This window comes from Herpailurus yagouaroundi, unplaced genomic scaffold, assembly GCF_014898765.1.
Source record: "Herpailurus yagouaroundi ecotype Mexico unplaced genomic scaffold, PumYag 139, whole genome shotgun sequence".
Lineage (NCBI taxonomy): Eukaryota > Metazoa > Chordata > Mammalia > Carnivora > Felidae > Herpailurus > Herpailurus yagouaroundi.
In genome coordinates, this window is record NW_024412394.1 from 22,576,482 (window position 1) to 22,589,109 (window position 12,628).

Genomic DNA, 12,628 nt, shown 5'->3' on the forward strand with positions numbered 1-12,628 from the left:
ATAAACAAACATCTGAACTCAGCTGAGAGTTCTTCAGATAATTTAAACTTCTAGCAAAGTAACAGCTGCCAATAATGTAAATGAGGATGATGCAGCTCAGTGACAGGAAACAGCTCTTCTCAGCTCCTGGTCATTACACAGTGAAATGAGAAACAGGATGCTTCTACCAAAGCACTTTGCCTGAAGGTTAGTCCTCCCTTCGTCCAGCAGGAACAAATCTGCAGGATCATATCTTGCATCAAAAGGTTCTATCTTCCACACAGGGAAAAGGCACAAGATATTATTCCTGCCTTCTTTACTGAGGTAGGTTTGTGATTATTTAGAGAGCTGCTGGCTTGCTGTGGAAAGAAGGATGTTATCTGTGCTGCGAACAGTGATATAAATAAAGTACCGAGGGGGAATCTGTACTTTCCCATTTAGAATTCCACTTGCTAAAAAAGTAAGGCTCGTTGTAAAGATGGCAAACTGGTGCAACTCAAATTCCCGAAATGGATCTTGCAGTCACAGACTCCTAAGAAGCAAGTTGCAGACCGGAATCAGTGAGGCATACTCCAATTTGAGCAAAAACACTGAGCTGCTCACAAAAGCAGTGGCGACTGCAGCAAAACAGGCTGTGTGAGCAACATCCCAAAGCACTCACTCACGGCCTGTGAAGCAAACTATAAGTGAATCAGGACTATTAATCTTGCCTCCGTCTATTCAGGCATGTTGCTACACATGGTCAACACCACCATTTTAAAAGTACACATAATATTTCCCAGCAAGTAAAGTGTCTAAGATTTATCTTGCGCCCTATTCTTTCCCAAAGAAGTGGTCTCCATTTTATTTTACCTGAAATGTCATCGCCTTGGCTAATTTATTTATTTAGATTTTTGTGTGTTTTCCTCATGGCAATAATGTATGAGGCAAACATGAGATAAATAAATAAAATTGATTTTCTAAATTGTTGCTAGAGTCCACAGAGAGTTGTGAGTGGGTATTAAGTCAGTCACAGAATGCCATTATCAACCTAATTTATTTTCCATGCTTTTCTGAAAATTCATCTTGCACTCTCTGATGTTGTGTTATTGGCTACATCTGTGGAAAAGGGTGACATTCTTAAAGACTTTCAAAAGGGTATTGGGTTTCTTTGGTTGCTTTGTCTTCCTTAAAATGGCTTCCTACCTGTCCTTACTTAAGGTCATCCCTTATCTGCGAGATTATATTTCTTGCTGTTGCCCACACAATTTCACTGACTATAGTAATTTGATTGTTTATCTTTACAGACAGACTTAGGGAGTAACTGTTAAAGAACTCCTTTCCAAAAACCACTGGTTATTGATTTTTGTAGATAATTTTTTTTAATGGCCAGAGTCTCAGCTGATTGAACAGCAAAATGTGATTTATGCCATGACATAAACACCATTAATCACACGTAGCCAGATGGGAACAGTTACTACCCCTGGACCCAAGGGTGTTGACTGGGGCAGCTTCTAATCTGGTAGTGTCACTGGTAAACAGATAAGAGAGAAAAGGAAGAAAAGACCATCAGCAACACTTCTTTCAGCAATATATCATATGAAAATATAGACACAGATACACAGACCAAGGGAAATCATGCATATTTCTCTTTGGTAAAGTCTCCCAAGCTACATAACAAAAGCACATTTTAAGAACATATTAGGGTTTTTTACACAATAATTTCCATAAACACTTTTAAAAATGTAAGTAAACTATACAAAATTAGGCCCATTTGAACCTTGAAAATTGAAAATGGATTTAAATGAAGCTGCTTTGAAGGTAATCAATCCTATAAAACTGTTATATTCTTTATTGATTTGAAATGATTTGATTCATGTCAGTATCTTGGAGACTGGAGGGAAGAGTGTAAGAATACAGTTCCTGGGGTGCCTGGATGGCTCTGTCAGTTAAGCGTTCAGCTCTTGATTTTGGCTCTGGTCATGATCTCACAGTTCATTGAGATTGAGCCCTGCATTGGGCTCTGCACTGATAGCATGGAGCCTGCTTGGGATTCTCTTTCTCCCTCTTCCTCTGCCCCTCCCCAACTCATGCGCACACTCTCTCTCTCTCTGTCTCTCTCAAAATAAAATGATTAAACTAAAAAAAAAAAAAAAAAAGAATACAGTTTTCTTTTCGAAAAAGCTAACCTGTTTTCTGGCCCCGAATCCATAGCCTCACATTTGATGTGGAGTTTGCAGGGATTAGACAAAGGAAGAGGGCTCTTGTGACCAGCAAAAACCCCAAGATCTTATCTCTTATTGCCTAAGGTTTGATTGCTATTAAAATATAAACATCTATGTCCATGAATAAGAGATTTGATAATTACAGTATATCCATACAATGAACTAATGAACTACACTGCAGCAATTAAACAAAAATGTTACCCATCTACACTAAGATTCCTTTTAATTTTTTTTTTATGTTTATTTTTGAGACAGAGAGAGAAAGAGCATGAACGGGGGAGGGGCAGAGAGAGAGGGGGACACAGAATTGGAAGCAGGCTCCAGGCTCTAAGCCATCAGCCCAGAGCCTGACGCGGGGCTTGAACTCACGAACCGTGAGATCGTGACCTGAGCCGAAGTCAGACGCTCAACCGACTGAGCCACCCAGGTGCCCCTAGGATTCCTTTTAAAAAGTGTGTGTGTCTGTGTGTGTGTGTGTGTGTATGTGTGTGCATGTGTGTGTGTAGATGGATAAATAGATAGGTGATTGATAAATTGGTAAACAGAAGATAGGTAGATAGATAACTATTTACCAGTGTATAAACAATGGTTTCTCAGAATGTTGACCAATATTATAAATAAATGGACTTAATTTTATTCCTTATAATTTTTAAATTCAAAACAAGTACACAAAAATATTACTAAAAAGAAAGCTACTATGCCAAGAGTCAGAGAAAATAGCAAAGGCCCTGGGAAGAAGTAACTAGTTAGCCAGTGTTTTTAACCATTTGGGGCTCACAGGCACCCCTGAAAAGCTGAAGAAATCTATGGGAACATCTCTCCAGAACAGAACACATGGGCAAATATACACAAACTTTGCACATGATTTTATGGAGTTCACTGACACACTGACTCCAGGTTAAGGACCCCAATTTACACCATCGTCTGTCATCACCATTTGGCATTCATGTTGAGTACAAAAGAAATAGGAAAGCACTGTGGACTGTGCAGAAGAAGAAGAAAGGGTAGTTAGGAGGGTAAAGACAAAGTTGGCCTGGGTCATAATATTTTTAACATTTGGCCTTTTTTTTTTTTTTTTAAATAAAGGACTGTGAACCACTTCAGGACTGATGTTGGGTCTCTAACCAAAAACACCAGGTTGTGAGAAATCTAAACACCCTGTATTATGTCTTATTACAACCTAGTTATTAAGGCAGTCTTAACAATTGAATTAGATCACCAAAACTCTAAAATGACTTTCCTAACAGCCAGTGCATTCACATGGTATAAAAACAACCCAAATGTCTTAAAGCCAAGATAATTAGAGAATGCAACATTTTTAGAAGGGGATCTAAACAATAACTTCTCTAATTGAAACCCCGGTGGGGGATCTGAGATAAGTACAATGGAACTGCCTAAATTGGAAGCCGCCCAGTCTTAGCACCCTGATCCGCAGGAAAATGCCAGGAAGTTGTCTCTGCACTAGGCATTCTCTAAATGCAACGGAGAAACAAGTGCAGAGATAAGGGTTTGTAAAAGAGCCAGACTTTTAGGATCCCAGAGACTGGACAGGTGACTTCCACAAACCTGCATACCTATATTTTATGCACACTTCTGCAAATATATTTCCAAAAGTTTACCAAAAGGTTAAAAACTAAAACACATAAACAATTAGGTTGTGGGGCATTCTATAAAATAACTCTTCTGTACTCTTCATAATGGTCAATGTTGAGAAATATACACACCAAACAAACAGAGCATGTTATAAATTTAAAAATAAATACAGCAGGGGCGCCTGGGTGGCTCAGTGAGCTAAGTGTCCGACTTTGGCTCAGGTCATGATCTCACGGTTCATAGGTTTGAGCCCCGTGTTGGGCTCTGTGCTGACAGCTCAGAGCCTGGAGCCTGCTTCGGATTCTGTGTCTCCTCTCTCTGCCCCTCCCCTACTCATGCTATGTCTCTCTTTCTCTCAAAAATAAAAATAAACATTAAAAATTTTAAAAATAAAATTAAAATTAAAATAAATGAAGCATACTAACAAATTTGTGAACCTTGATGAGATTCTATACTTTTGTTTTAAGCTAAAAGAATATGTTAGGGACAACTGGGAACATTTGAACATGGATTATGGATTGTTTATTAGATAATATTGGGAAATTATTGTTTACTTTCTAAGATGTGATAATGATATTGTGATTGTATAGGAAAGTGCCTTATCCTAGGACACTTTATCCTTATCTTCCAGGGTAAAGAAACTCTTGATGTCTGCACTTATTTTCAATTGTTTAAAAAAAAAAAAAAAAAAACGAGAGATCTGGTAAATATAGCAATAGGTTATGGCCCAACAGGTTATCTGTCCCTCCCCTGCTCATGCACAGGCATTCTCTCTCTCTCTCTCTCTCTCTCCCTCTCTCTCTCTCTCTCTCTCTCAAAATAAATACACTAAAAAAATGAACATAAAAAATAATAAGTATTCACAATACTACTCTTTCAACTTTTCTACACATTTGAATATTTTCAAAATGAAGAGTTGGGTGGGGGACAGGAGTGGACACATAAGTAAGACCTTTCTCGGTTTCTCTGAGTGTTGCTTAATCTAGGCCTGTTCTCACAACATCGAGATCCCTGGACTGCAAGTACACAGTGATAGTGTCTATCTCAGTAATTTTTCATAGTATTTCTTGATATACACTTTGAGAAGCACCAAAGCAGTAGCCTAAATCAACAAGACACCAGAGAAAGGTGATGTGCTTGCCTTAGTCCTAAGTATAGTTTTAGATGAAAGGATATAAAAGAGACTTCACCGGTATTCGTTTAATATACAATCCAGTGAACACAAAGTTGGTTCAAAATCACATTTTAAAAAAATTTTATATAAACAAAATAAAAGACATCAAAACTTGAAAAACGTGACGATCTGGGATACATGGGTGGCTCAGTTGGTTAAGCGTCCGACTCTCAGGATCATGAGTTCAAGCCCCATATTAAAAATAATAATGATAAAATTAAATTTAATTAATTAAATTAAATTAAAATCATGAAGATCTAATTTTGTTTAAAATCCCATTGATTAGGTAAATATATAGTAAGGCCCAAAACAACTTGTATGCTAGTTTTTTATTGGGAAACAAGTCAAAAAAGCAAGGGCCCATTATCTGATATTATAGATCCTAGAGAAAACAATCTCTACCACAAAGAAACAGATGTTGATGAAAACAGTTAAGGAAAATGTAAGACAGTGTATTTAAACCCTTGAAAACCAAATGAATTATGATAAACTGTGGAGACTATGTGCTTGTTTTAAATTTTTTTAAAACCTATTTGAACAATTCAGTATATCTCATCAAATAAATAGTTTTTAATTAGCCTCCCAACTGGAAACCACTTTTAAACAGTAAGAGGGAGGGAGCTTCTGGTTTGACGAGACATCAGCTATCTCCCACTCTCTCCTTTTAGGGGACATTTGCAGGAGCCCTTAACTGAGAGGGGAAGAAGAGCCTAGGTGAAGTTAGGGGAAAAGAGAGGTCAGAAGGAAGGGAAGCTAGAAGGCTCTTGGATCTCACTCCATGGAGGAGGCTTTGGGCAAAGAGTTAAGGAAGTCAAAGGTTTCTTTTACATGGACAGGGCGAGTTCATCAGCCTCTGAAAGAAGAACACTGGAATTCAGAACACAAATTCTTCCTAGAAAGATTGTGCATTAAAAGTGTTCCATGGGGGGCACCTGGGTGGCTCAGTTGGTTAAGCGTCTGAGTTCAGCTCAGGTCATGATTTCATGGTCCGTGAGTTCGAGCCCCACGTTGGGCTCTGTGTTGTAGTTCAGAGCCTGGAGCCTGCTTGGGATTCTGTGTCTCCCTCTCTCTCTGCCCCTCCCCAACTCATGCTCTGTCTCTCAAAAAAATGAATAAATGTTAAAAAAAAAATAAAAACAAAAAAAGAGTGTTCCTTGATGTTATGTTTCTGGGGAAACTGAGCTCACACATCATTTTCCTCTAGCTGTGTAGGAAGCTCTACAAGATAAGCATCAAAGACTTATTTCTGGGAGGAGTATGGCTGAGATTCTAGGCAGTCTTGGCTTCGTACTAAAACATTCTCCAAGACTTCCTTCCTTTCAGTATAACCGTCATGTTCTAACTACACACATCATTTATTGAATGACCATAGTCAGGAAAAATACTAAGCATTTTCTTTCATATTTAATACTCACTGCAACCCAAGAAAGAAACAGATGTTTGGAGACATTAAGTAACTTGTCCACAGTCATTCCATCAGTACAAATTAGAGCCAGGATTTCCATCTGGGTCCTTTGACCCCAAAGCCTGTGCTCTCAACCATGTGTTGTTAAATGCCCTAAAATGTGTCTTAGGCACTGGGAGGAACATCTTAACATACAGCCCTCAGATATCTTACCATTTATTTGGGGAGCTCAAAATAAGTAGACTTGTTCCATGCTCAGTACTAAGCCCAAAGGACAGAAATGATCAGAGACAGTTGTCAGTTCACAAAGAAAAACCATACAAAAATAAACAACCCTTAAAAGTGGAAAGGACTTGGAGCACCTGGGTGGCTCAGTCGGTTAAGTATCTGACTTTGACTCAGGTCATAATCTCACAGTTCATGGGTTCAAGCCCCACATCAGGCTCCGCACTGACAGCTCAGAGCCTGAAGCCTGCTTCAGATTCTGTCTCCCTCTCTCTCTGACCCTCGCCTGTTTGTGTTTTCCCATTTTCTCTCTCTCTCTCTCTCTCTCTCTCCCCCCCCAAATAAATAAATGAAATTTTTTTAAAAATTAAAAAAAAAGGGGCTCCTGGGTGGCGCAGTCGGTTAAGCGTCCGACTTCAGCCAGGTCACGATCTCACGGTCCGTGAGTTCAAGCCCCGCGTCAGGCTCTGGGCTGATGGCTCGGAGCCTGAAGCCTGTTTCCGATTCTGTGTCTCCCTCTCTCTCTGCCCCTCCCCCATTCATGCTCTGTCTCTCTCTGTCCCAAAAATAAATAAAAAACATTGAAAAAAAATTAAAAAAAAAAATTGGGAAAGACTGCTTTGTATGATACTGAGCACCTTCCTACTGCAAGGGACCAAGTCTGTGCTGAGGGAAACACTGAGTTTACTCTGGTCTCTCCCAACTCTAAGATTCTTTGGTCCTAGGTGTTCTGACACTGCCCCAATCATCCCCCCAAAAGGATTACAAATAAAAGAAAAATTATATTAGGTATCAAAATATGAAATGTTTCTAAAATTATAAAAATCTTTTAAAAATAGCACAGACTTTTTTTGCAAGTCCTGCTTAATTTGGTCATATTAAAATTATAGAAATAGAGACATCAAAACCAGTCTGCATTTGAGGACCTGTAGGTAGTCTTTCCAAACTGACAAAGGGCATTTCAAATAATTTGCCTAAAGAAAAAGCAAATGCAACACTGAAAATAGCCCCACATAACAGAAACACATTAGGAAGACAAACTCAAATGCCAAAAACATCTCTTTAACTAGAGAATACATAATCTTATATTTTAAATGGCTACATATTTATATCAATCAATTAAAAATATGTCTTAAGTGGGGGCACCTGGCTGGCTTGGTAAGTGGGGCAATGCTCCACTGGAGCATTGCTCTTGATTGCTCCTGGAGAACTCTTGATCTCAGGGTTGTGAGTTTGCGCCCCACATTGGGTGTAAAGATTACTTAAAAATAAAAATCTTAAAAATAAATATGTCTGAAGCACACATCGGCTCCTGCCTTGGAGGAGCTTAAAATCTAACTGGCAGAGCAGAGGTGATAAAATAGCCAACTTATATTTAAATATTATCATCTTAATGTGTTAGGCTGAAAAATACCTCTTCCATAAGATAATGTAAATGTGTACATAAAGATATGATTAATAATATAAAGTCAATTGGGAGAGAGATGCTGAGTCAGGAAACAGTTTACTGCATCTATAGTCTCTTTAGAAGCCACGATGGAGATGCACGCATTTTGTACCTGCCTCGTTCGTCCAACAGTATCATATCCAAAACTGTCAACTGCTGATACAGCCATCCTACAGATGCATTGTGACTGGCCTACTCATTTTTTAACACTAATGACAGACATTTAAAAACTTGGAGTTTTATAAGAAAATTAAGATGTGGAGCTTTGAGCCTAATAGTATTTCCCCTTTTCAGAAAGGACATGTGCTTTCTAGTCTGACACAGTCCGTACCCGGCCTACTTCATTTACTTATGATGCCTGGCATAGGATCCAGCATAAATTAAGGCATAAGTGAAAGTATGGGTGATACTGTTGCATTCAGAAAGTAAACCGCAGAGGTGAGGAAAGTAGGGGATAATAATGGTAATCAATAAAAAGAGGATGACCATTTAGGGGCGCCTGGATGGCTCTGTTCCTTAAGCCTCCAACTCCTGATTTCGGCTCAGGCCATGTTCTCATGGTTTGTGAGATTGAGCCCCACACTGGGTTCTGAACTATCAGCACAGATTCTCTTGGGATTGGTATTGGGATTCTTGGGATTCTCTCTCTCTCTCTCTCTCTCTCTCTCTCTCTCTCTCTCTCCTCCTCCTCCTCCTCCCCTGCTAGTGCACACTCTTTCACTCTCTCAAAATAAATAAACATTTAAAATTTTTTAGAAAGGGGATGGCAGTTTAAAAAACAATAAGAAGAAAACCAGAAAAGAGGGGACAAAACAAAGGAAAGGGTTATCAAAATATCTCAGTTAAATTAGTGTCAAACAGAAACAGAGGACTCTATGTTCCTGCTGACATCCAAGTGCTGATCTCATTCTGCTCCATTCCCAAAAACTCTGGTTAACATTTCAAATGTCCAGGAAATGGAAGTGAACTGTATGCCCTGGTAAATGCTGACTCATGATCTCCTGAAACTTGGCAGGACCACCCACCCATTGCTACTGCTGCTGACTCCCACTATTGTTCGCTCCTGCCCCTCCCCATGGTCAAATCTGCTACCAAATGTTTCTCCTACCTTTGTCTAGGTCATGGAAGAGGTTTTGATTCCAAATACTCTCAATAGCCAGTACAGAACTCTGGCTTCTGTTAAAAAGAAGATGTGGGCTATGATCACACATGTGGGGCCCTAAGATATAAGCACAGGACATTTGCGAAGACCAAACCCCAACTACAATCTATGCTGACTAGTCATAAAGTTCAAGATATGTGCATGTCACACCAAAGACTGAATGCTGGGTAAAAGCTATATGACCTTGGGAAAACTGTTTGGCCTCTTTGGGCTTTGGTTCTCTCATCTGAGAAATGGGAAATGTAACAGTGCATAAGACATAAGGTTGTTGGAGCAGAATATATAATACATGAAAAGTGCTTATAGCAATGCCCAACATGGAGAAAGCATTAAGTAAATTTTAGCATTAAGTGACGTTAGCTAATCACATTGGCATGATCCAGAGGTATATGACTAATTCCAGTTAAGCCAACATGATTTGTCATTTCAGGGAATTTGAAGCAACAAACAGAGACAGAGACTGGAAGTTATTGGAATTAGGTCACGTAAGTAATAGCTCTCAGCACACAAGGTCCATGTAGTTCCCATATCTATCCTTCCTATCCATCCCAAGCTTGGTTGTTGAAACTTCAGTTCTTTGAGATGTCCTTGTATCTTTCCATTCCTCTTTTTTTCTTTTAAATTCATTGTCCCCATTGTTGGAAACAACAACAAAAACTTAGACAGACACATTAGTATTAAAAGAAAAAGCAATTATAGGTATTCAATTCTTCCCTGTAGAAACATAAGCAGGGTTGTCTTTATACCTTAATTTTCATTACCTGTCTTCATTAATGAGACTTCAGAAAATTGCTTTTGATAATAGCTTTTACAGAGTTATTCTCTCACTTCAAATAGTTACTGCTTAAATGAAGTGGAAAAATTACTTTTTCATTTAAAAAAGGAGCCTTACTATTGCACTGAAACCAAATACATGACATTTTAAGTGCCTGGCACTTCCACTGTCCCTTTCTGAGAAAAACAGGGCTTGATCCCAGTGTGTTAAGTGAAGATGATCCTGCTACCATTAGCCACATCTTATTGGAACCATGGATCACTGACTGAACATAGGAGGCCCAATGCTTCTGAGCTGACTTGTTGGAAAACTCTGCCCAGCTGGGATGTTTCATGCTGGATGATGGCAGTCCAGTCCAACTGCAGCCTCTCCTCTGGGGAATAAATGCCAAGTACATTCCATTTGCTCTTAAGTAGTATTTGGGCTTTCCCAAAGATGCACTGTACATCCCACTCTGAGAACACTTGAGATCCGTCTGGAACAATTGTGTGGTTCAAAGCCCCTACATCTGCACTAAGGGCTACCTCAGACTTCATCTTCTTTTTGTAATAGATGTCTCTTTCAGAAGGTAATCTGGGCCTGTCCCTTCTTTGCTTTATCCCTAGGGGAAGCTATGTGTCAGGGCAGGCAGCAGAAACAGCCTGCAAGAACACTTGGCTGTTGAGACTAGGGCATAGAAAAGGGTAGAAAGTTCTGGAGAAAAGGACTTGCCCCAGCCTAAAAAGAGGCCCACTTGGGCTACAAGGAACATCTGTGGATCCTGGAGCACAGGACTTCTTGAATCTGAGAAGATAAACCATACAGACATGGCTGCCTGGTGTGTCTAGGGGTACCAACCCTATGGTGCACCTTTCAAAAGATCCCTGTGTCCGGAGAGTAACCCAGAAACAGCCTAAAGGGCCCAAAGGGGCAGCCACATCACAGGCAGTATGTCAGCATAACCTAGAGTCACAAATATTCTTTCCTGTTCATTGACACTTTGGCATCTTCTAACAACCCAGAACATTAACACAACTCCAAGATGGATGAAGCAAGGACCATCCAACCCAGCATAATGGGAGAATGGGAGTCAAAACCTAAGTTGAGATGAAAAAAAGAGAGAGAGAAAGTGATATATCTTACACCAGAGTTTATAGATTCACACTCCCTGCATGGGCATGACTGTTTCATATTTACTTTAGAATTCCAGTTCTTGGGAGTGGGCCCCTCATGACTATCTATTGAATGGATCCACTGCCTTGTAGCTCAGCTTCAGTAGCTGGTTCTCATGTGAGTACAGAATCAAAGAGGAAGCTCTGTCAACTAGGGCTACAAATGTCCTGAGTATCTATCTGTCTGCCTCTCTCCCTCCCCCCCACCCCTCTCACGCATGCACACACACACACACACACACACACACACACACAGCCCACCAACAAAATCACCACAGCAGCTGCCTCCTCCTCCTTCTTCTTCCTCCAGCATCATTTTTCTTTTTAAGGCTACCTTGAAGTACTCTAGAACCATAGTAGAAGGGAATACACTTGCTTGCTCCACATCCAGAAAACACTATGATGAATTCTAGCAAAAACACATGCACACTATGGAATAAACAGAGAGCTGTTCCCTTGTGCCCTACTTCATTTCCTCCTGCACTGGTCCTGTGTATGTATCCACAGCACAGGAACCAGCTGGAAAGTTGGCAGTGAAGAATCCAGGTATCTTCAAAAGTCTGTTCAGCGAAAATCATTGTTTATTGGTGTGACGGTTAATTTTATATATCAACTTGGCCAGATCATGGGTGTGGGTCAGCCTCAGCAATGCAGTTGTAGGCCCTAAGAGCAAAGACTAAGGTTTGCTGTAAATGAAGGAATTTTCCTCAAGACTACAACACAGGAAACTTGCCTGAGTTTCCAGCCTGTAACATCAACTCTTATCTGAATTTCTATCTTGTCAAACTCTCCTACAGATTTTGGATTTGCCAGCCCCACAAACACATGAGCCAATTCCTTAGAATAAATCTGTATGTATATCTGTCCTATTGGCTCCATTTCTCTGGAGAACCCTAAGTAATACAACTGGCTTCAATATTACTTTCTCAGAGTTTTATAAATCACCTTTCCTGCATTTCAGGGAACTAGAAACACATGGTATAATTCACATTTTACACTTTAATGGAAAGAAAAACAATACAGAACTTTTATCAGGCCGGGTCAGAAGGCTACAATGGTTCTTCCAACTCTACTATTCACCACCCATACTACCATTAGAAAGTTATTTAACTTCTCCAACTTTCCCAGATTCTTAATGTGGATAATCATATCTTCCTCACTAATGTTAGGCAGTATAAAATGAGATAATGGGGGAGTCTGGATGGCTCACTTGGTTAAGTATCCAACTCTTGGTTTCAGCTCAGGTCATGATCTCATGGTTCCTGAGTTCTAGCCCCATTATCAGGCTCCTCATTTGACAGGACAGAGCCAGCTTGGGATTCTCTCTGTCCCTCTCTTTCTGCCCCTCACCCATGCACTGACACATGTGCTTTCTAGCTCTCTCTCAAAAATAAATAAACATTTCTTAAAAAATGAGATAATGTATGTAAAGCATCTAATATGATGCCTGCCTAGCACATAACACTCAATATATTTTACAGCATTTCACTCTAAGAGGAAAAGATAAAATGAA

The 12,628-nt window shown here is 39.8% G+C and overlaps 1 protein-coding gene across 15 annotated transcripts in view; it reads right to left on the reverse strand.

The window, feature by feature from the left end:
* The window catches only part of DST (dystonin), a 510,899-nt gene that overhangs the window by 379,413 nt on the left and 118,858 nt on the right, over positions 1 to 12,628 (reverse strand). The window lies entirely within an intron of this gene.